This window comes from Myxocyprinus asiaticus, chromosome 15, assembly GCF_019703515.2.
Source record: "Myxocyprinus asiaticus isolate MX2 ecotype Aquarium Trade chromosome 15, UBuf_Myxa_2, whole genome shotgun sequence".
In the NCBI taxonomy this organism is placed as follows: domain Eukaryota; kingdom Metazoa; phylum Chordata; class Actinopteri; order Cypriniformes; family Catostomidae; genus Myxocyprinus; species Myxocyprinus asiaticus.
In genome coordinates this window covers 35,862,470-35,886,212 of record NC_059358.1, presented here as the reverse complement: position 1 = coordinate 35,886,212, position 23,743 = coordinate 35,862,470, and the positions used below count along the sequence as shown (strand labels likewise).

The following is a 23,743-nucleotide window of genomic DNA, read 5'->3' as shown; positions in this document are numbered from 1 at the left end:
ATAATAGACATTTCATAAACTGCTTATAGGAAAAAAAAAAAGTCAAACACATCCAAAACTTACATGTTCTTTGGCTTCATTTTTGCCAAGACAGACTTCAAGGGTGAACAAATACCCTTGGGAGTGAAGAATAAATGAGTAAAGGATGTTTGGTGCACTAGGCATTTCTTGTGATCTGTATTCAGAGAGAGATAAGCAAATATAATATCGATGTTTTCATATTGTTTACAGAAAATTTAACCCAGAAAAGCTACAGAAACTAACATTTTACTTTGATTAGCTTTTGAGAAGTAATTTTCGACTTCATCTTCCCCAGGGATGTTCTTCGATCTAATGAAGCACTTTATTAAATTTTGGTTGCATATCATACATTTTCTCACACAGAAAAAAATAAAGATAACTTAGATTCTTCTTCGTTTGACTTCTATTGAAGAATCCTCTGTCCCAGGGTCTGTGTGTTTAACATCTTCTGGTAGCTTTAACCTTGCTTCATTGTAATTATCTACAAAAAAAAGGACTGTCCCCAACCAGTCCATTGTTTTGCACAGGCAACATTTCAGATTAATCAATTTGACAGAACTCTGATATAACATGTGAAATTATACAGTATGGCTTTATGATATGTCAAGGTAAGATATTATTCTACATGTGTGGGACATGACATGTTTACTAATGAATACACAGATATATTGTTTGATTCGCCAACATAAACAGACTCTACAAGATTGCACTAACCTGATGTGAATATTCTAGCACGGTGTGGGATCCATCCATCTCCAGATTCTTCCTAAATTTTTATTGCCTTGACGACATCTATTTTGTTTGGTGGACACATACAGTACATTCATTTGTACATTACATTAAACTTTGTTTAATGCTTGTCATATCATGTTGTCATCTCAGTCCAATTACTCTCCATACCAAAGTCAGTTTGTCTCAATTCCAATTTTCATTGACCCCAAAAAAGTCCTGGTTACTTTCGTAAACTCTGTTCCCTGATGGAGGGAATGAGACATTGTGTCGATGTAGTGACACTCTTGTCGCTCTTGGGAGCCCCAGACACCTCTGATTTTTGAGAAAAGGCCAATGGGAATTGGTGAGTGGAATTTACATGCCACTCCCCCGGACATATGGGCATAAAAGGAGGTGGCTCACAACCACTCATTCAGGTTTTGTGCTGAGGAGCCGAGACAGGGTCCCGGCCATTTCAGCAGGTAGTTCAGTGTTGTGGCAGGAGGGACACAATGTCTCATTCCCTCCATCAGGGAACGGAGGTTACGAAAGTAACCAGGACGTTCCCTATCTGTCACTCACTCGACTTTGTGTTGTTATAGTGACACTAGGGGTCCCTATACGAAACGCCACAACTAGCTGAACTGTGTTACGTGGACTGGCGGTGCGAGACGGGCAAACCATTGCGTGCCTCATAGCCAGTGCACCTGGCCACAGAGCTAAGGAGGAAGGACATCCAGGGTCCACAACCTCGTGAACACGGCTGAGGGGTAAAAAGTGCACTTCTCCCCCTCCAGGAGGGGAAAGGTGCTATACGCTAGTGGTACACCCAGCCAGTTGTCCAGCCAACTTACCTGTTCGTACCTGACAACACACGGGATGAACCGGCTCAACCCAGAGATTGAGGAACCTTGCGAAGGTATTGGGTGTTGCCCAGCCCACTGCTCTACCGATGTCTGCCAAAGAGGCGCCATTGTTCAGGGCCCAGGTGGTGCCCTGGTAGAGTGTGCCTGAAGCCCCAAGGTAGGCGGCACGTCCTGGGCGTGGATGCCAAAGCGATGCCGTCAACGACCCAGTGGGCGATCCTCTGTTTGGAGACAGCACTCCCATTCCGCTGTCCTCCAAAGCAGACAAAGAGCTGCTCAGAGCATCTAAAGCTCTGCTTGCGATCCAAGTAGATGGCAGTGTGTGTGGTGGGCAGACTACTGTGCCAGCACACCAGGTCAACACATAACCTCCCCCAACATATTTATGAGTGTTGAACGGCCCTTTCTGGGGACAAGTCGACTACCCAAAAGATTAGGCTTAACCCAGTTGTGGCCTCTTTTCCCCTTCTTTTTTTCCACTCCCTAAAAAAGAAGGGGGATTATCTGACTGGGCCACCAGGTCTAGTCAGGGGGTGTCCCTCCCAAGGGGAAGACACCGCGGATACCACACCTCGCCCAAAGAGAGGAGGGGATATGTAAGTGGAAGAATATGTCACATGGTCTTTCCAACCATGTGGAGAGTCTCCTGGGGCAGTGCTTGCAGGTTCACCACCTGGTCCCTAAAAGGGGTGGTGGGATCCTTGGGCACATAGCCCGGTCGGGGTCTCAGGATCACGTGAGAGTATCCTGGACCGAACTCCATGCACGTTTTGCTGACAGAGAATGCTTGCAGGTCACCTAACCTCTTGATGGAAGTGAGCGCAGTCAGGAGGGCAGTCTTCAAGGAGAGTGCCTTAAGCTTGGCTGACTGCAAAGGCTCAAAGGGGGCTCTCTGTAGACCCTGAAGAACTACAGAGAGGTCCGATGAGGGAACGAGGTGCGGTCTGGAGGGATTCAGCCTCCTGGCACCTCTTAGGAACCTGATGATCAGGTCCTGCTTCCCTAAGGACTTACCGTCGACTGCATCGTGGTGTGCTGCTATGGCGGCAACGTACACCTTCAAGGTGGAAGGGGACAGCCTCTCCTGCAGGAAGGAAAGCACTGATCTGACTGCGCATCACTGGGGGTCTTTGCGTCGGGAAGAACACCACTTAGCAAACAGACGCCACTTAAAGGCATACATGTGCCTCATAGAGGGGGCCCTAGCCTGAGTGATCGTGTCTACCACTGCGGGTGGTAGACCGCTTAGGTCTTCCGCATCCCATCCAGAGGCCAGACATGGAGATTCCAGAGGTCTGGGTGCGGGTGCCAGAGGATGCCCCGTCCCTGAGAGAGAAGGTCCTTCCTCAGGGGAATTCGCCAGGGGGGAGCTGTTGCGAGGAGCGTGAGGTCCGAGAACCATGTCTGGGTGGGCCAGTAGGGTGCTACCAGGACGACCTGCTCCTCATCCTCCCTGACCTTGCAAAGGGTCTGTGCAAGCAGGCTCACTGGGGGAAACGCATATTTGTGTAGGTCAGGGGGCCAGCTGTGTGCCAGCGCATCTATGCTGAGGGGAGCCTTGGTGAGGGCGTACCAGAGCGGGCAATGGGAGGATTCTTGAGAGGCGAACAGGTCCACCTGTGCCGATCCGAATCGACTCCAAATCAGCTGGACCACCTGAGGGTGGAGTCTCCACTCTCCCCTGAGGGTAACCTGCCGTGACAGCGCGTCCGCTGTAGTGTTGAGGTTGCCCGGGATGTGAGTGGCTTGCAGTGACTTGAAGTGCTGCTGACTCCAGAGGAGGAGACGGCGGGCAAGTTGTGACATACAATGAGATTGCAGACTGCCTTGGCGGTTGACATATGCTACCACTGCCGTGCTGTCTGTTCGAACTAACACGTGCTTGCCCTGGATCAATGGCCGGAACCTCCGCAGGGCGAGCAGAATTGTCAACAACTCGAGGCAGTTGATGTGCCAATGCAGTCGCGGGCCCGTCCAGAGGCCGGCGGCTGTGTGCCCATTGCAAACAGTGCCCCAGCCAATTTTGGAGGCATCTGTCATGACCATGATGCGCATGGAGACCAGCTCTAAAGGAACACCTGCTTGTAGAAACGAGAGGTCGGTCCAAGGGCTGAAAAGTCGGTGACAGACCGGCGTGATGGCCACGCGATGTGTCCTGTGGCGCCATACCCTTCTCGGGACTCGAGTCTGGAGCCAGTGCTGAAGCGGCCTCATATGCATCAACCCGAGCCCGCTCTCTGATGCTGCGCTCGAGAGCTCATCATCTTCGCGAGCTCCGAACAAGAAGCCAGACTCGCCATGAGACGAGCCGGCGAACTCATCCGGAAGCCCGACTGGGGCAGACGAGCGTGCGAAAGCAAGCAGCGACCGCAATGTTGCCATGGTCATGTTCTCACAGTGAGAACATTAACCATCCACAAACGCTGCCTCTGTGTGGGTCACGCCCAGACATGAAAGACAGCGATCATGACCATCCAAAGTTGAGAGATAACGACCGCAACCAGGAATAACACACAATCAGAAAGTCATCTTTAAAAGACGCGTCTTTAAAAAGACGTTCCGTGTGTGCGCTCTTTTAGAGAAATATATACTCTTTTAGAGGAAAAAGCTCTTTCAGAAAATATGCTCTCTAGTTTTTCTTCCGAAGCACCCAGGGGCGTTCTCTGCAGTGCACCAGTGCAGAGGAGGGAGAAGCCGCTGAAATGTAGCATCAGATCCAGCAGAGGTGAATGAACAGTAGCATTCAGCTCAATGAGCATGAACGTTCGGCTACGAAGAGAAAATCTGAATGAGTGGTTGCATACCAGCTCCTTTTATACCAGTATATCCGGGGGAGTGGCATACAAATACCACTCGCCAATTTTCATTGGCCTTTTATCAAAGACCAGAGGTGTCTCGGGCTCCCAAGAGTGACCCCTATTGTCACTACATCGACATAACGTCGAGTGAGTGACAGATAGGGAACCGATGCAGCCTCATACCCGTAGGTATAAGGACTGAGGCGGGGAGTCGCTGGGGTGGCTTTCCCTCTGACGAAGGAAAGCCGCGACCGCAACGTTGCCATGGTCATGTTCTCGCAGTGAGGACATGACCTGTCCACGAACGCTGTCTCTGTGTGGGCAGTGCCCAAGCATGTGAGACAGCGATCATGGCCGTCGGAAGCAGAGAGGTAATGAATTAAACACAGATGGAAAGGCATCTTTAAAAAGACGCTTTCCGTCAGTGCCACTCTTTTAGAGAAAATATACTCTTTTATTTGCAAGAATATATACTCTTTTAGGCTGTTGAAGCACCCAGGGGCGTTCTCTGCACTCAACAGTGCATGAAGGGGAGAAACCGCTGTAATGCACCATAATTTCAACAGATTTCACAGAGATGAATGGAACGGCAGAGAGAATCAGCTTACTGAACACAACCGCTCGGCTCCAAAGAAAAAACCTGAATGAGTGGTTGCGAGCCAGCTCCTTTTATACCCGTATGTCCGGGGGAGTGGCATGCAAATTCCTACTGGCCTTTTCTCAAGGATCAGAGGTGTCTGGGATTCCCAAGAGCGACCCCTAGTGTCACTACATCAACACAACGTTGAGTGAGTGACAGATAGGGAACAGCCCTTGCAGGGATGAAAAAGGAAAGATATACATTAAAAATCACTAAACTGTTTTGTTTTAAGACACTGATCCTTATGAATCATCATTATAATCACAATAATGTCTGGTGTACTACATAGATGCATACTAACTCAGCAAAAAAAGAAACGTCCTCTCACTTTCATCTGCTTTTATTTTCAGCAAACTTAACATGTGTAAATATTTGTATGAACATAAAAAGATTCAACAACTAAGACATAACTGAACAAGTTTCACAGACATGTGACTAAAAGAAATGGAATAATGTGTCCCTGAACAAAGGGGGTGTCAAAAGTAACAGTCAGTATCTGGTGTGGCCACCAGCTGCATTAAGTACTGCAGTGCGTCTCCTTCTCATACACTGCACCAGATTTGCCAGTTCTTGCTGTGAGATGTTACCCCACTCTTCCACCAAGGCACCTGCAAGTTCCCGGACATTTCTGGGGGGAATAGCCCTAGCCCTCACCCTCCGAACCAACAGGTTCCACACGTGCTCAATGGGACTGAGATCTCTTTGCTGGCCATGGCAGAACACTAACATTCCTGTCTTGCAGGAAATCACGCACAGAATAAGCAGTATGGCTGGTGGAATTGTCATGCTGGAGGGTCATGTCAGGATGAGCCTGCAGGAAGGGTACCATATGAGGGAGGAGGATGTCTTCCCTGTAATGCACAGCATTGAGGTTGCCTGCAATGACAACAAGCTCAGTCTGATGATGCTGTGACATACTGCCCCAGACCATAACGGACCCTCCACCTCCAAATCGATCCCACTCCAGAGTACAGGCCTCAGTGTAACTCTCATTCCTTCGACGATAAACACGAGTCCGACCATTACCCCTGGTGAGACAAAACCGCAACTCGTCAGTGAAGAGCACTTTTGCCAGTCCTGTCTGGTCCAGCGAAGGTGGGTTTGTGCCCATAGGCGACATTGTTGCCAGTGATGTCTGGTAAGGACCTGCCTTACAACAGGCCTACAAGCCTTCAGTCCAGCCTCTCTCAGCCTATTGCGGATAGTCTGAGCACTGATGGAGGGATTGTGCGTTCCTGGTGTAACTCAGGCTGTTGTTGTTGCCATCCTGTACCTGTCCCACAGGTGTGATATTCGGATGTACCGATCCTGTGCAGGTGTTGTTACATGTGGTCTGCCACTGCGAGGACGATCAGCTGTCCTTCCTGTCTCCCTGTAGCGCTGCCTTAAGCATCTCACAGTACAGACATTGCAATTTATTGCCCTGGCCACATCTGCAGTCCTCATGCCTCCATGCAGCATGCCTAAGACACGTTCACACAGATGAGCAGGGACTCTGGGCATCTTTCTTTTGGTGTTTTTCAGAGTCAGTAGAAAGGTCTTATTAGTGTCCTAAGTTTTTATAACTGTGACCTTAATTGCCTACCATCTGTAAGCTGTTAGTGTCTTAATGACCGTTCCACAGGTGCACATTCATTAATTGTTTATGGTTCATTGAACAAGCATGGAAAACATTGTTTAAACCCTTTACAATAAATATCTGTAAAATTATATGGATTTTTACAAGATTATCTTTAAAATACAGTGTCCTGAAAAAGGGACGTTTCATTCTGCACGTGTTATTTTGAAATCATGCTGCATTATCAGAACCTGCTAAAAAAAGAAAATATAACTGAACAATAAAGCACTGTAAATTATATATATATGTATATTATATACTGGAGATGTGAGATAAAGTTACTTATGGTCAGTGTTGGGTGCAACAGACTACATCTGAATAATACAATCGATTACTGTTTCATTATGATTACATATTGATTACATTATACATCAGGCACCGCAATAAATTAGTTAATTAATTTATTTGGTAGGCCTTGTGTGATAGCGTTAAAACACTGAAAGTGGTCTCATTCCTCATTTACTTAGACTACAGAAATAACAACTTACAAGAAGACACAACAATAATATCACAGTGCAATGCAATGTTATCATAGAAACATTGCTTACCTCGTGCACTCATGGAAGAAAAAAGAGGCACACCGATACACATGTCTGTGTGGTTTTGATTCACATTCGGTGGGAATACATAGCACAACAGCAGTTTAAATTTGAACACTCAACGGCCAATGGTCTGGATGTAGAAAAGAAAGTCCCGTCTTAAAGCTAAGACATCCAATCACATTTTAGATTCAGACATCGCCTGTCAGCCAACTCGTGTACGCGCATGTGCTTTAGCTGAACCAGTCAGATTTGAATTTTTTATGTTATCTGAGCTAAAGCAGCACAATTTATGATAACTTTGTAGTCAGATATTTCTGCTGAATTTAAATTTGTTATTTGAATGTAATCTTGACCAACCTTGACCTATTTTTAATAAGTATCAAACATTTTCAGTATTTAACAAATGTGATGGAAAAAATAAATATATACAAACATGGGTCATGCAGGTGGCTTACGAAAGACTTTTTTTGATTATCAATTATTCTAACATTTATTAAAATTATTATTTCTAAGAAGAATAATACAATTTAGGGATTCATTTAAAAATATATATACTGTATATAATCAATGTAACTTTTCAAATGTGGCCCATGATTCACAGGACTGATCTGGGCCACACACCTGCAACCAACAATCGGCCCTCATGTTGTTTGCCGTCACATATGCAGTGCCGCCATTGCCAGACATGGCTCATTTTTGGCTGACAGGATGCATGCCGTTGCCTACATGAGGCCCTCGGTGCCAGCTTAAGGCCACATTCGGGCCAAGTTCGTCTGCTATGTGCGACGGAGCCAGCTTTTTATTACCATTTTACATTCTGTCGGATTGGGATTGGGGTTGTACTTTTTTTAATTGAAACTATTTATTTGACAATCATCCATGTCTATAATAATGTAAGTGCTAACTTTTGCATAGAAGTGAGAGAACTGTTACTAATCCTCAATATGCTTTTAGTGAACTGTTTTATTGGCTGTAAATTTTACCATGAGAACTAGATCAGATATGAATTCATAATTAAAAGATTACATAGTATTGATTCATTTATGTGGATACCTATCTTCAAGGTTTTATAGCAATTAACAGAAAACAAAGAGCTAGATCCTAAAAACCTGGGTTAATGTGGACTAAAGTTTTTTGAAAGCACATGAAAGTACCACATAAACATTGAGTGTTCTAATTCATTAAAATATTTTTTGACAGAAATAATTATATTTTAAAGGGGGCATATGATGGAAAACCATATTTTCCTTGCTCTTTTGAGACTCCAATTTGATGGCATCTCTAATGTTCCAACACAAAGCTTCCTTCCCAGTCTACCCATTGAAACTTAACTACAAAAATTGTCACTAGGGATGGGCCATCGTTATGATGTCAGAACTGTCAGTATATTAGCATACTACCACTCACTTTTACATATCAAAGCCAATTTTATATTTAGCAACTTAGCTCCCCGACCTGATTAGGACAGTGGGAACTATGAAGGTACATTTGGCAATGTTAGTAATTTCATATGCAAAGAGACTAGCCAGTCATAACAGAGGTAATTTAGTCTTTAAAGGTACACTAGCAAAAACGAATATATTCCCAGGCCAGCCATTTAGGCTTACATTTTTTTTATTTATTTTTTTGCTATTATTATTCTACGAAGGTGTTATTATTTTAGTTATTTAGGTGTTATTATTCTACGAACATCCAATGCCTTAAATTTACACTCTTTCTAGTTTATGGCCTGTCATTGGCATTTTTCATCCACATCATCTGCAGGTTGCATTGTTAGTTCTCAAAACATACTGTGTATAATGAATTACATCAAGCACACATTGCTTTTAAAGGTTACAGGTCTTTTTTACAGAACCAGCTAGTGTAATCCATATTCAGCTCATGCTTAAATGGACTGAAATTCTCATAGAATGATAGTTTGTGGACAAAAGGCCTGTATAATGTGTGTATCTCACAACTAAATGCTTTACGAATATGGGGTATAATGCGAGACATTTACTAGGGACAATTCACCCTAATCGTATTCATGGCTTTAAGATAAGGGGAGGAGCAAGACTGAATGTCAAAGAGACATGTATTAAGTTAAACGGTCAAGAATTCAGTATATTCACACATTTTGATTGATTTAGGGTTATTCTGTTATTTCGCATTCTATCATAATTTGCTTATGCATTTGATTGTCTTCCACAGCAGTAGTGAATACGTAGCTTTGAATAGTCAATGAGTAGTCAATATTTTTTTATGGTTTAATGAGACGTTTAATGAACACTGCCAAGATTGGTCAAATCACTCTGCATGAAATGTGGTGAAATGGTGTTAGCTTGAAGGCCAGAGTAGATATGGGCGGTTCTGTGGGAGACAATGTTGATAAATTGAATGAATTGGTTGCTAGGTGGTTTTTACTCTTATTTCCAGGTTTCTGCCTCTTTATTAGATAGATATAATGAAGAGTGACAGGAAATTATTGGGGAGAAAAAAAGTGAATGGATGAAGGACGAATCACAGGATGGACTGTATCCTTCATCACCCAGATGAGCAGTTTGTCTTAATTTATAGATAGTATGTGCATTAATCTCTGTACCACAGCCATGCATTTTTATGATAACAGCTAATTAGGTTCAAACTGGTTTGTGAAGAAGATATAAATGTTATGATGAAAACCCATTACAAAAAAGTATTGTGGCTTTACTGTGTACAGTACAGTGATAGTATCAGATGTAATGGTGCTTTGATACAACAGACTGAATTATTAATATATTCATGTACATGGTATTTACATTCTACTTAAAAAATAGAAACAAAAAACATGGTACTACCATGACACATGAACAAAAAACAAGGTTTAACATGGTTGATCAACATGTCAAATAAAGACCATGTTAGTTCCATGGTATATTTTGTGCTGTTTATTTTTGTAATGGTTTATTTGGCATTCATGCATGTAATAGGTGACATCTCGAGTACAAGAGGTGAATCAACAGCTTATTTTCCTCTACATTTTACATACTGTACATATTAGATCAGAAATGAACTCCTAATTAAAAGTAGATTAGGTTTAATTAAGTCAGATATGTAAATATATAACTTGTTTTAGATTTATGAAGCATATTTTGCATTTACAGATTTGCATGTACTGAAGAAAAACAGTGCTTGCAAGGCAGCATAAGAATAGTGTTAAAGTTTAAGGTCATTCGCACGCAAGAATCAACACACAGTTGCTGTGCCATGCAAATGCAGCTTTACAAATGGGTAAATACATGCAGGGAAATTGTGAATCAGAACACAAATAGAGGCCAAATGTAATTCAGTATACAAATAAGATGACAATCACTGACAGTTACATTTTAAATGCTGTACAGTCTATCATTGAGTGCTTTCACTTGTACAAAAAAATATTTGGTTACTACCAAAAAACATTTTAAAATGATAACATTCTAATTACAAGAACCCAACAATGCAAGAAAATAGTGTTTATTTGAGATTTTGAAATCGGCAGGTTTTTCTCTGGTTTTGACATAAAAAATATGTGTCAAACAGCTCAGAATGAATAAGCTGTAAGAATGCATGCAAAGGGTTTTAGATGCAGAGCAGATTGAGAAAATGGGCCTAAAACGTTTTTGCCTAGGGTTTTGCTTAAGCTATTTATGACTTTTACCTAATATATATATACACACACACACACACACACACACACACATATACACACACATATATATATATATATATATATATATATATATATATATATATATATATATATATATATAAGAGAGAGAGAGGCGTTTACATGACCTTATGCAATGTTGGGCCATAAATCTATGTAAGATTAAATTCAAACTTGTTACAAATTTTTTTTTTTAAAGTATAAAGTTTACAAACAACACATATGGATAGCACACCTATAACTGAAATAATCTGTTGTCTGTACATTAAAAGATTCAGCCTAAATTAATTGTAAACATTCAAAACTTTTGGCAAATGTATACTTTGGTTTTCCGTGTTGCGTGATGCAAGTTTAGTCACGAGAACAGTACGCGCAGCCTGTCTGCGTGCAACCCAGTATTTCTAGACATGCAGATGGTCTGTGTTTGTACAAGTCGTCTGTGCATGCACCTGCCATTGTCTGAATTAAAAGAAATAAAGAAAGACTACTGTGAAGTAGTCATAGTCAAGTGTTGAACATGTCCATTCAGGTCCTTGGTCAAAAGAATATATTTGAAAGGCTAAATCACTCAACTGTGTGCGAGACAGTATGCGGAATGAAAATATACTCGCATTAGGGGTTTAAAAAAAACTATTGTTATAGGAATATGAATACAGTGCTGCTGTGCAAGCAATGTCCTGTAATAAACACAAAATCTGATTTAATTAGATCTACAGCTCTTGAATCACAACCTTGGGCTGAATAAGTGCTTGCAGCATGTTGATACACTGCATGATGATGAAGGCCTCCAGCATGTCCATCTTATACTGCCAAGACTGAACGCTGAAGCAATAGAGCTCAGAGAATGAGGAGGAGAAGAGATTCCTCAGGACCACTCCTTTTTGAGGGGAGCGATTCTTCAGCCATCCCTGAAAACACACACACACACACACACACACACACACACACACACACAAACACACGCTAGGATATATAAATGTATATACTGTATATATTTACCATATTTATACTGTAATAAATTATTCTGAGTATATTTGCCTTGTTGAAATAAAATTCTAAACATCCTAACAAGATTTAAGATTTCCCTGATAAGAAAAACTGAATAAGATATTCAAGGAATAATTCACCCAAAAATGAAAATTCTCTGCCATCCCAGATGTGTATGACTTTCTTTCTTCTGTAGAACATAAAATAATGAAGATTTTTAGAAGAATATTTCAGCTCTGCAGGTCCATACAATGCAAGTGAATGGTCACCAAAACTTTGAAGCTTCTAAAAGCACATAAAAGCAGCATAAAAGATATCTATATGACACCTGTGGTTAAATACATATCTTCAAAAGTGATATGACAGGTGTGGGTGAGAAACAGATCAAAATTTGAGTCACTTTTTACTATAAATTTCCACTTTCACTTCCACATTCTTTTTCTTTTTAATGACAATTCTCATTCTTCGTGCATATTGCCAGCTACTGGTTGGGGCTGGTCAAAGGTGGAGACTTACAGTAAAAAAAAAAAAAAAGACTTAGATATTGATCTGTTTCTCACCAACATCTAACATATCTCTCTCACCCACATCTATCATATCACTTTTTAAGATATGGATTTAACTACTAGAGTCTTATGGATTACTTTTAGGCTTCCTTTATGTGTTGTTTGGACCGAAGTTTTGATCACTATTCACTTGCATTGTGTGGACCTACAGAGCTGAAATATTCTTCTAAAAATCTTTGTGTACAGCAGATCAAAAGAAGTCATACAAATCTGGGATGGTATGAGGGTGAGTAAATGATTAGAAAATTTTCATTTTTGGGTGAACTATCCCTTTAAGTCTTGTTTTCATACAAATGATCTGGAATATTATTGCAGATGTTCGATTCAATATATATATTAAGAGCGGTAATGTCCCAGATGGTGGAGGGGGAGGAGCACCCTGTGCTATACATTAGTTGTAAGCTCACGCTGAGGGAGACTAAGTACAGCACAGTGGAAAAGGAGTGTTTGTCCATCAAGTGGGTGGTCCTCACCCTCCGGTACTATCTGTTGGGGCATACTTTCACCCTCTGTTCGGACCACACCCGCCTCCAGTAGCTCCATCGCATGAAGGATACCAACGCGCGGATCGCCCATTGGTATCTAGCTCTCCAGCCTGTTAAGTTCGTTGGGGTCCACAGGCCGGGGGCGCAGATGGCTGTTGCGGATTTCCTCTCCAGAAATGGGGGGGGGGGGGGGGTAAGTGACAGGCCGGATGGGGGTATGTGGTTATGTGGGCGTGGCCGAGCAACATCTGTGGAGAGCAAGGCTGGGAGAGGAAAGCGGTAAGGATTGACACCTGTGGGAAATCACCTCTAGCAGTGAGAGCTGGAGGGGGTTAAAAGGGCAGTCCAGACTGCCAGAGAGAAAGATGCACACAGCCGAGTTGGTGTGTGCATTCTGTGTATTATGCTGAAAAGCCAACAGAGTGTGCTTATACTGAAAAGTATTAGAAATAAAGATATACGTTGGATTGTTTGCCTGGCTCCCACTTCCTCCTTCAAAGAGAGTTTGTGACTTGTCACAGGGATACTGTGTCCGGGGAGGCATTATCGATGTTGTGTGGCTCAAACAATCTTGCAGTTGGGGGCCATGGGGATCCAGACACCACTGGCTAATGTCAGTGTGCAGTTATTGTCCAGGACTGAGTTAAGATTCTCAGTCCAAATAGCATCAACAGGCCCATCCAAACAAACCATGTGTTCCCCTGCATAGAAAAATACACAGTATAAATGTGAAATGAACCAGGTGTAAATACTCAAAAGCATATTACATTTTCCATCAATCGTTATGATCAATGATTGACGTTTGACATCTTATGGGAGATTGCTTTGCCCATCAGTTTCTAAAGCCCTGTTGGATATTGGCACATTGATTTCAAAAGCCCAGTCAACAGGTCTCTGCATGTTTTTCCCATCCAAATGAACCATTCTGTTTGATGTGTTATAGATCTCAAAGCCTTTTATGTAGAGGATGGAATAGAGCCCCATTTTCTGTTTGAGAGGTTTTTCAACCATTTTAGAAACCATTAGCTTTTTTACACAACTGTCCAGAAAAAAATAGCCTCAGAGGCTCTGCTGAAATATTTTAAAGAATTAGCCTACTCAAAAGTAGGTGTTTTATTTATTTATTTTTTCAGACCAGACATACCATGTCTGCTTAATAGTTTTAATGTTTTTTGCTTTTCTTTAAAGGTGATGTGTGCATTTTTTATGTTAAAATATATTCTCCTATCCCAGCTTACTGTGTATTTTGTAAGTTGATTCCCCTGAAAATTGTAAACAATGTGGCTCTGTGGCACTATTAAGACATTGCTCTATTTGCATCCCAACCAGCCTGATACAGCAACATTGGCTTAATCAATGGTGTGAGTTTCGGGAGGGGCTTTTCAATACAGTTTTCAGAGCTGTAAACATATTTCATTTTATCTTTTCATCTTCCACCTGTTATGGACATTTTATTCACAGTTTTTCCACCAGATTCTGATCTTCCTTTCTTGGTTTTAAGCACTTTCCTCCAAAGCCATCAGTCCAATCATTAATTGCCACAGAGTCACCCAAACATTTGGAGTGCAGTAATGGCTTTAGGGTTCATCCGCATCTCTCTGAGGCTGGCCGCAGTCTAAACACACATCATCAGATATATACTTCCATTAAATCAATGAGAATCTCACAGCCTGATCTCACAGAAATTACGTGACCATGGCAACATATTTGCAAAGCAAAATAACGTGCTTCTTTACATGTTTGGCTGCAGTTTCCCAGTGAAATGTCGAGTGAAATGGTTTCATAATCAGACAAGATTTAAGGTGAATATTAGATGGAGGTTTTAATGAGTAAAATGTTCCTACCTAATCTAAAAATGTAACCTAAACCTAACTAATAGTGATCTAAAATGTATCATTTAAAAAAAAATGCGTTACAGTAAAAGTGTTTTGCTATCATAACATAGCATTGTGTGAGTAACAGTGTGAAAAAAATAAGTGTTTCTAAAGTCATAATCAGCCGATGTATTCGTGATTTGTGTGAAAGTTAATAAACCGCACAGTTGTTGTAGCACCTCTAATGTTAATCTTACCAGGCAACTGTGGCGGCAAAACATAGAATGCTGCACATAAAACTCAGTTTGCAAGAATGTAGTTATAGTAACATTCATTCTACGATACTAGGTTGGAATCTCAGCTCTAACACATCATATCTGACAAATAATAAATCCACTGAATAATTAAACTCCTTCCATCATAAGCCCAATAAGAAGTTATGTTCCTAAAAATACTTTCCAGTATGCTGTGCTGGAGTCCTGCTTTGGTATGAAGCCCTTGTCCACTGTACCATAATAGCAGTTTTTGTGTGTGACATCTATTTCTCACCAGTCATGGCCTTCATTAAGGTATGGATGCAGGTTGTTTTTCCTGCTCCGCTGGGTCCTAGTGCCATCATACCATGACGAACTCTCTGAGTCTCATACAGCTGGATGATCTTTCACCTCTAGGGTGGGTAATTGATCAGACCAGCCTCTGTTACCTAGTAAACAAATCAATACACAACAAAAATACACATATATATTTAAACATACATATTTATAAGGGATGTTCTCTGCACTGCATTATGCCTAAAGCCCCCCTTAATGGTGGCAAAAAATATATATATTGGCTATTTAACAACGGCTCCAAACATAGTTCATCTAATCAGAATTTGAAGAATCAGAACTATTTGTTTTATAAATATTGTAGCACTGAAATTATTTTAATTCCCCCAAAAACATTAAATAATTCCATGGAGTCATCTTGGATTATATTTGTCTTAAATCTGCACTGTGTCCCGTGTGGGAGAGTGATTCTCTCTGGGTCATCAGACCAAAGCCAAATGTCAATCTTGCACAGCGGGGATGAGATAAAATCTTTTTTAGGTAGTGAAGCACAAGGGCAACAATCTCTGAGAGGAAGAATGAGCAAACCAATAAGAAACATTTTACTTACACCTTTATAAGAACCTGTGATTGTCAGGTGCTGGAGAGAATCTCAAATCACTGAGAGCTGTGTGGTATTTCTAAGAACAGGTGAATGCACCAGCTCACCATGGTCAGGAAGATGTCAAACTCAGGGTTCATCACTACATTATCTCCATCAGAGAAGATTAAGTTCTTGCTTTTTTTCTTTCATGCAGGTGAGCACAATGGCGATCTGTTCGGCCGCTACTGAGAGCACGGGCAGGTCTATTCGATTAAACTCATCAAAACAGACCCAGGAGCCAGATTGAGCAAGACCTACAGATGCAAAGAAGAAAAGAATATTATCATAGCCCAGCACAAAAAAAGCTAAACAAGAACACATTGATGAAATTAAAGAAATCAAAGCGACGGGTTTCTCATGTTTAATTTCACACATCATATCTTCCATATATTGCTCGTGTCTGGGTAATGAATTAGACATAAGTGCTTGCAGAGTTCACAAGCATTGTCATTTACGATTATATTACATAGTTATGCTTTCATTTAAAGGAATAGTTCACCCAAACCTCATCATTTACTCATGCTTGTCTTGTTCTTTCTTCAGTGCACATGATGAATTTACATCCTGGCTACACTTTCCATATAATAAACCTGAATTGGGTATGGGTCAGTAACACTTTAGAAAGACACCATAAGCATAATAAAAAAAGTTGTCCATTTGACATGTTGGGCCTCATGTATTCAGATAGAAGACAAAGGCAGGCCTAACACAGTCGTAAAACCTAACTCAGGCCCCCACATAAGTCATAAATCTTACTGATAAAAACCATGCCAAAATCAAACAAAGGGAGTCCAAAACAGACTACAAATCCCATGAAGCCTTGCTCACTAAAGGATCGAACTCTCAACTCCTGCTGGATGAGGCACACGACAGAACGCACCTCAACAATGACATCATCAGGAGTAGAAATACCTCTGAAATGCTTCCAGCAACTTTGCTTCCAGCAACTTTGCTCGCCGTGTGTAGAAGCAGCTCATCACTGCTCTCAGGTGCAGCCTCGTGGCACAAGGAAGTAACATCTGACTTGAAACTGTGGCCATACAATCTCTATCTCGCTGGACAAGTTGAGATTACTCTGTGTTCCACCGAACACTCTAACGGATCCGAAGGAGACCGCTGAGCAATCCGCATCTTCATCCGTTTGCCTGCAGAAGTGAAGAGAGAAAAGATTTCTCTTTCATCTTTAATCAAGTCGAAGTCGCTGATTTCTCCATCAGCCCGCCAAGAATCAGCAGCCGTACCGCCCGCCGACAGAGCGAGGAAACGGCCTCCCGTCATCACCCAAGCCTCGAGGAACCGAGTCTGAGTTAAAGGACAGATGAACACACATTCTGCATCCTCATGCGATTCGAGTAAGAGGTTTACGTCTGGGCAGAGATAGAATATTATAGTGTGTTATTCTTGTGTATCAAGGTTATTGCTTGTACAGTTTACGGACTGCCATGTCCGCTCATTATTAATACTCAGGGTATTATTTATCACGAATTTGATTTTCTGTATTGTAGTCCAACCACATTGGGCTGTTGTGCATTTCCACCATCGTGGGTGAGACCGGCAAACTGAGTTTATCCATTAAAGAATCAAAGACCGCGGGACGGTTTACGAGCCATCCACCGCGTCTCTGAGTGATAAACTAACAGCTGCTTTCTCTCCCACGATCGCGAAATCGGCTTTGGGGCCATCACATAATTCTCTCTCTCGTATTAACCACACACACACACACACACATACATGCGACCCCTCACAAACATTCTGGCACACATTTTTGGCTAGTAGATAGCTTCGTGATAAAGCTCAGCTTTGTCCCTAAGCTATCATACAAGCGGATACACGCGGTAACTAGTAGATGCCATTGACTGGTTTCTCTCTGCCCACATTCGCGGCCATATTCCCTGGCTGGAAGTTTCGCGTGACATACTCTCCACGAGAGTCACATCCGCCATTTTGTGCGCGTCCCTCCTTACACACATACACACACACACTCTCACACACACACCTTATGTGTTATAGGATTATTTTAGTTTCCATATCTAATCATATTACTGTTTAGTTTGTAGTTGTAAATCGGAAGTTTATTGACTGCATTGTATTAATTATTAATTGATATTACTGCATAAATAAACTTTGTTATATTACAAAGAGAAGGGTTTTGGTTTGTTTTGCATACACCTGTGTAATGCTGACGGGATGTCAGTGCTCGGATTCAAGCCTTCATTCATTGTTTTTTTCCCCCCGAAAATCGATATTCTTCAGATGTCGATTTTCCTAAGAAAACAATCTAATATTGAGACTGTTATACTATCTGGTTATTAGTCCCTGATTCCAGGGTGGTGCCCCATCAGTGTTAATCCTTATTAATATTCTATTGATTTTTGATAATTGAAAATTATCTTTGACGATTGTTGATTTTGAAGGATCAATAAGCTAGTGTTAATTTTAATGTATCATAGATTTGAATGATTGGTGATTATCTTTGATAATTGTTGATTTAAAGGATTAGAAAAGCTAACATTGATTCTCATAAATGTTCTATTGATTTTGATAATTAATAATTAACTTTGATAATTATTAATTATTGCTAATAACCAAACCCGCTCCTAAACGTAGTGCACTACATTTACTGGAGCCCCATATGAGGTTTTAATGAGTTAAGATTCAATTAATTAATTTAAATATTAATTAATAACTAAATAAATAATTATTAATTATTTCTGATAGTAACACTGACCTAAACAACCAGTAAAGCCCTACAAACACATACACTATATTCCAAGTATTCTGAAAAACTTTGTGTGAGAAAGACCAAATAATCATTTAGTGCTGTAGTCTGACATGGACTCCAAAAGTCATAAGGACAACAAAAATGTGTCAGTGCCATTTGACACCATTGATGGCAAAAGCCATTGGTTATTGCATGTCTTGTGAACATCATTGACATCAATGGCGACATATTTTATTTGGAAACTACAGCAGAGGGCACAATTTCCACTTATTAAAGTCTGTTCCTCATGCAATGGGCTTCAGTAGACTTGTAATATACAGTAGCTAGTTATTTGGACTACTTTTATAATACTTTTATGGTGCTTTTTGTTATTTTGGAGCTTAACAGCTCCAGTTCCCTTTCACTTTCATTACATGGAGAAAAGCTACCAGGCCATTCTTTAAAACTTCAACTTCTGAGTACCGAGAAACTCAATCAGTTTTGGAAGTGCCGAGAGTGAGGAAATAATTTTCAATTTGGGTTGAATTATACCATTAATTTACAAGGGTACAGGTACATTTATTTATAAAATGTGCAATGAGCACACCTTTGAATATTCTGCCCAGGCCTCTGAAGTCCATCTGGTCGGAGCAGTTGAACACCACTACATATTTGCCCAGGCAGCGGCCCATGTCCTTAATGGTCTCTGTCTTTCTTGTTCCTGCTGGCCCAGCTGGAGCTCCACATGTGCTCATTCCAAGAGTTTTTTCCCAGTGTCAAAAACGACTCGTTCAATGATCCATTCTAAACTCCTCCTTTCAGAGAACCTACTCTGCTCTGATTGGTCAGATGTCCCAGTCTGTTGTGATTGGTCTACCACTTAGTGTAGTGTTTGAGGGCGGGTCAAAGCTGTTTGCGAGCAGCCAATGAAGACCAGAGGCGGGTTTTGTGTTACCAAATTACGTAGGTTAGTACAGGAAGTCTGGAATTACTAATGACTCTTTCAGAATCAGTTCTTTCTTTTGGGAGTCAATAACTTCCTTTGTTGTGCACACTGATTTTTGAAACTTTGCAGATTTTTTTACATTCACAAACAGCTATATAACACACTACATGAAAGGTCATATTTGAAAAACCATAATGTGCTTTTTTTTTTTTTTTTTTTTTTTTAAACAGCAGACATGTATGCTTAAAGAAAAAAAAAAAAAGAAAAAAACTCATGATTTGATGATCTTTCTTGGTTTAAAAGGATAGTTCACCCAAAAATGAAAATTCTCATTACTCACCTTCATGCCATCCCAGATGTGTATGACTTTCTTCTGTAGAACACAAATTATTTGAGCTCTGTTGGACCATAGAATGAAGGTAAATGGCGAACAGAACTTTGAAGGTCCAAAGGGGATATAAAGGCAGCAAGTAATCCATACAACTCAGAGGTTTAATAATATATTTTTCAATATAAGTTTTCAGAAGTGATATGATCGGGGTGGGTGAAAAACAGATCAATATTTAAATCTTTTTTTTACTGAAAATCTACACTTTCACATTCAGCTGCCTACTGGCTTATAAAAGGTAGAGATTTATAGTAAAAAAGGACTTAAATGTTGATCTGTTTCTCACACATACCTATCATAACGCTTCTGAGGACATGGATTAAACCACTGGAGTCGTATAGACTACTTTTATGCTGCCTTTATGGACCTGAGTTCTGGTCACCATTCACTTGCATTTCCTTTAAGCTGGTTTAGCTGCTCGGCCAGCTGGTTTCCCAGTCTTATCAGCTGACAAGTGCCCAAACACCCCCTTAAAATGAGTAGAACAGACCAGCGTGACCAGTTTGGCCAAGTTTGGAGACCAGCTGACCACCATAGGCTGGTTTAAGCTGTTTTCAGCAGGAACAGGTAACATCTGTACGGCAAGTGCAAAATAAAATTGAAATTTTACTTTACTAAATGTAATACAGTAAACAACACACTGATCTATGCAAAGTCAAGAACATGTCCATGTCACATTTCACCCCAATATCAAAAGGTAATACTGAATATACACCGATCAGCCACAACATTCCGAGATGCTATTCTTCTCACTACAATTGTACAGAGAGGTTATCGGAGTTACCGAAGACTTTGTCAGTTCGAACCAGTCTGTTGACTTCACTCATCAACAAGGCATTTCCATCCACAGAACTGCCCCTCACTGTATGTTTTTTTTTTTTTTTTGGGACCATTCTGAGCAAATTCTAGAGACTGTTGTGTGTGAAAATACCAGGAGATCAGCGGTTACAGAAATACTCAAACCAGCCCGTCTGGCACCAACAAACATGCCACGGTTCTATTGTGATTGTAGATGTGAACATTAACTGAAGCTCCTGACCCGTATCTTTATGAGTTTATGCACTGCAGCCGCACGATTGGCTGGTTAGATAATCACATGGATGATTGTTGGTGCCAGATGGGTTCATTTGAGTATTTCTGTAACTGCTGATCTCCTGGGATTTTCACACTCAACAGTCTCTAGAATTTACTCAGAATGGTCCCAAAAAAAAAAAAAAACATACAGTGAGGGGCAGTTCTGTGGATGGAAATGCCTTGATGAGAGAGGTCAACAGACTGGTTCGAACTGACAAAGTCTTAGGTAACTCCGATAACTGCTCTGTACAACTGTAGTGAGAAGAATAGCATCTCAGAATGCTATTCCGAGATGCGGGATGGTATGGTTTTGGCGCACGAGGGGGACCTACACAATATTAGGCAGGTGGTTTTAATGTTGTGGCTGATCGATATATATACAGTGGCGAATTCTCAGGGCCGGCAATGTCTATGTATGTCTTCCAAACCAAGGTCAGGAAGACCAAGAAAGATTTCAGCCACAACTGCCAGAAGAATTGTTCAGGATACAAAGAAAAACCCACAGGTAACCTCAGGAGAAAAAGCTCTGGAAAAAGACTGTGTGGTTGTTTCAAGGAGCACAATATGACAATACTTGAACAAAAATGAGCTGCATGGTTGAGTTGCCAGAAAGAAGCCAATGCCACAAAGCCCAGTTACAATATGCCCGACAACACCTTGACACGCCTCACAGCTTCTGGCACACTGTAATTTAGAGTGACGAGACCAAAATAGAGCTTTATGGTCACAACCATAAGCGCTATGTTTGGAGAGGGGTCAACAAGTATTGTGCTCCTTGAAACAACCACACCGTCTTTTTCCGGAGCAGCCTGTATTTCTCCTGAGGTTACCTGTGGGTTTTTCTTTGTATCCCAAACAATTCTTCTGGCAGTTGTGGCTGAAATCTTTCTTGGTCTTCCTGACATTGGTTTGGTATCAAGAGATCCCCGAATTTTTCACTTCTTAAGTGACTGAACATTACTGACTGGCATTTTCAAGGCTTTGGATATCTTTTTATATCCTTTTCCATCTTTATAAAGTTCCATTACCTTGTTACGCAGGTCTTTTGACAGTTCTTTTCTGCTCCCCATGGCTCAGTATCTAGCCTGCTCAGTGCATCCACGTGAGAGCTAACAAACTCACTGACTATTTATACACAAACACTAATTGTAATTTAAAAAGCCACAGGTGTGGGAAATTAATCTTTAATTGCCATTTAAACCCGTGTGTGTCACCTTGTGTGTCTGTAACAAGGCCAAACATTCAAGGGTATGTAAACTTTTGATCAGGGCCATTTGGGTGATTTCTGTTATCATTATGATTTAAAAAGGAGCCAAACAACTATGTGATAATAAATGGCTTCATATGATCACTATCCTTAAATAAAAGATAAAAGTTTTTTTGCATGATCAGTCATATTTTCAAAATCAATGCCAAAATTTCACAATTTCTGCCAGGGTATGCAAACTTTTGACAAAAGTTATACAAAAGTATATACAAAAAATATATATATATTTACAGAATATACTGTATATTCACAATAGAAATGTCCATGACTTAAGATCTTGTATATGTCTGTACATTTTCCAGGCTTAAATATTAAACAATTAGAATTTCCTGATGTTGTCAGGTTTTCCGTGACCATGAAAACCCTTCATTAGGCTTAGATCAAAGTGCTGTGTATCACCTTATCATGAATGCGGACAGATTTGATGTTGAGCAGCTTGGCCTCGATGGTGTGCGAGTCAGACGCCTGGCCCAAAATGTCCAGCAGAGCAGGATCCAATACAAAGAAGAAAAATGGAAACAACAAGCGCTTCTTCAACAGATACCTGTAACACAAACAAAATGCTTAAAATAAACTGCATGATGAAGAACTCCACTTCAGTCTGACACACAGGAAGTGAGTGTAAAATAGGCAACTCAAGAATATTACACTCCAAAATTCTAGCAAACATGTTTACCATAGAAAGTGTATAATGAAGTATCCCACTCACCCTAGCTGTGTCAACTGTGACACTTTATAGAACTGCAGAAGAATTCCCTGGTTTATTAGGCTAAAAGTAGCTACAAGAACTCCTGAATTCTTTGTTTGTTAGATATGAGGGCTTGGCTGATATACAGATGTGTAAAGAAAAAGAAATTATGCTCCAATGTGAATTTTCTTGATAAAAAAAATATGATTGTGCCTGGTAACATGTGCATGTAAAATGGCTAGAAATAGCATTTTAGCTTAGTGTAAAGCTGACAATTTACACAAAGTTTAATTCTATTTATTGTGCACCAAACATCAAACTTCTCTGTCTGCTCGTTTGAATGTAACACATCATAAGAAAGTGTTTCACTGCTGTTCAAATGCACTTTGGATCGCATCATTTATATGTATAAATGTTTTCCATCTGAAAGGACTAAATATTAAATGAAACAAATGACAATAAAATGCAAAGTAATCTCTTCAGTAGTCAAAATACTTTTTGAATGTAACTGTTTCTAAATACCCATGTTTTAAATTGTAACTGTAGTGGAATACAGTTACTTATATTTTGTATTTTAAATACGTAATCCCGTTACATGTATTCCGTTACTCCCCAACCCTGTCCAGTTGAGACAATACTAAACTTTGAATATTCATACACTAGATGGCCGTGTGCATAGTGTATAGTGTGGGTGTACAGTGCATAGTGCATCATTTGGGATACAGCTGCAGACAAAAAAAAAACATCTGAAAAATTAAGCATTATATTACAACCTA

At 40.7% G+C, this 23,743-nt stretch overlaps 1 pseudogene; it reads right to left on the bottom strand.

The window, feature by feature from the left end:
• The window catches only part of LOC127452690 (dynein axonemal heavy chain 5-like), a 220,522-nt pseudogene that overhangs the window by 183,526 nt on the left and 13,253 nt on the right, over positions 1 to 23,743 (bottom strand).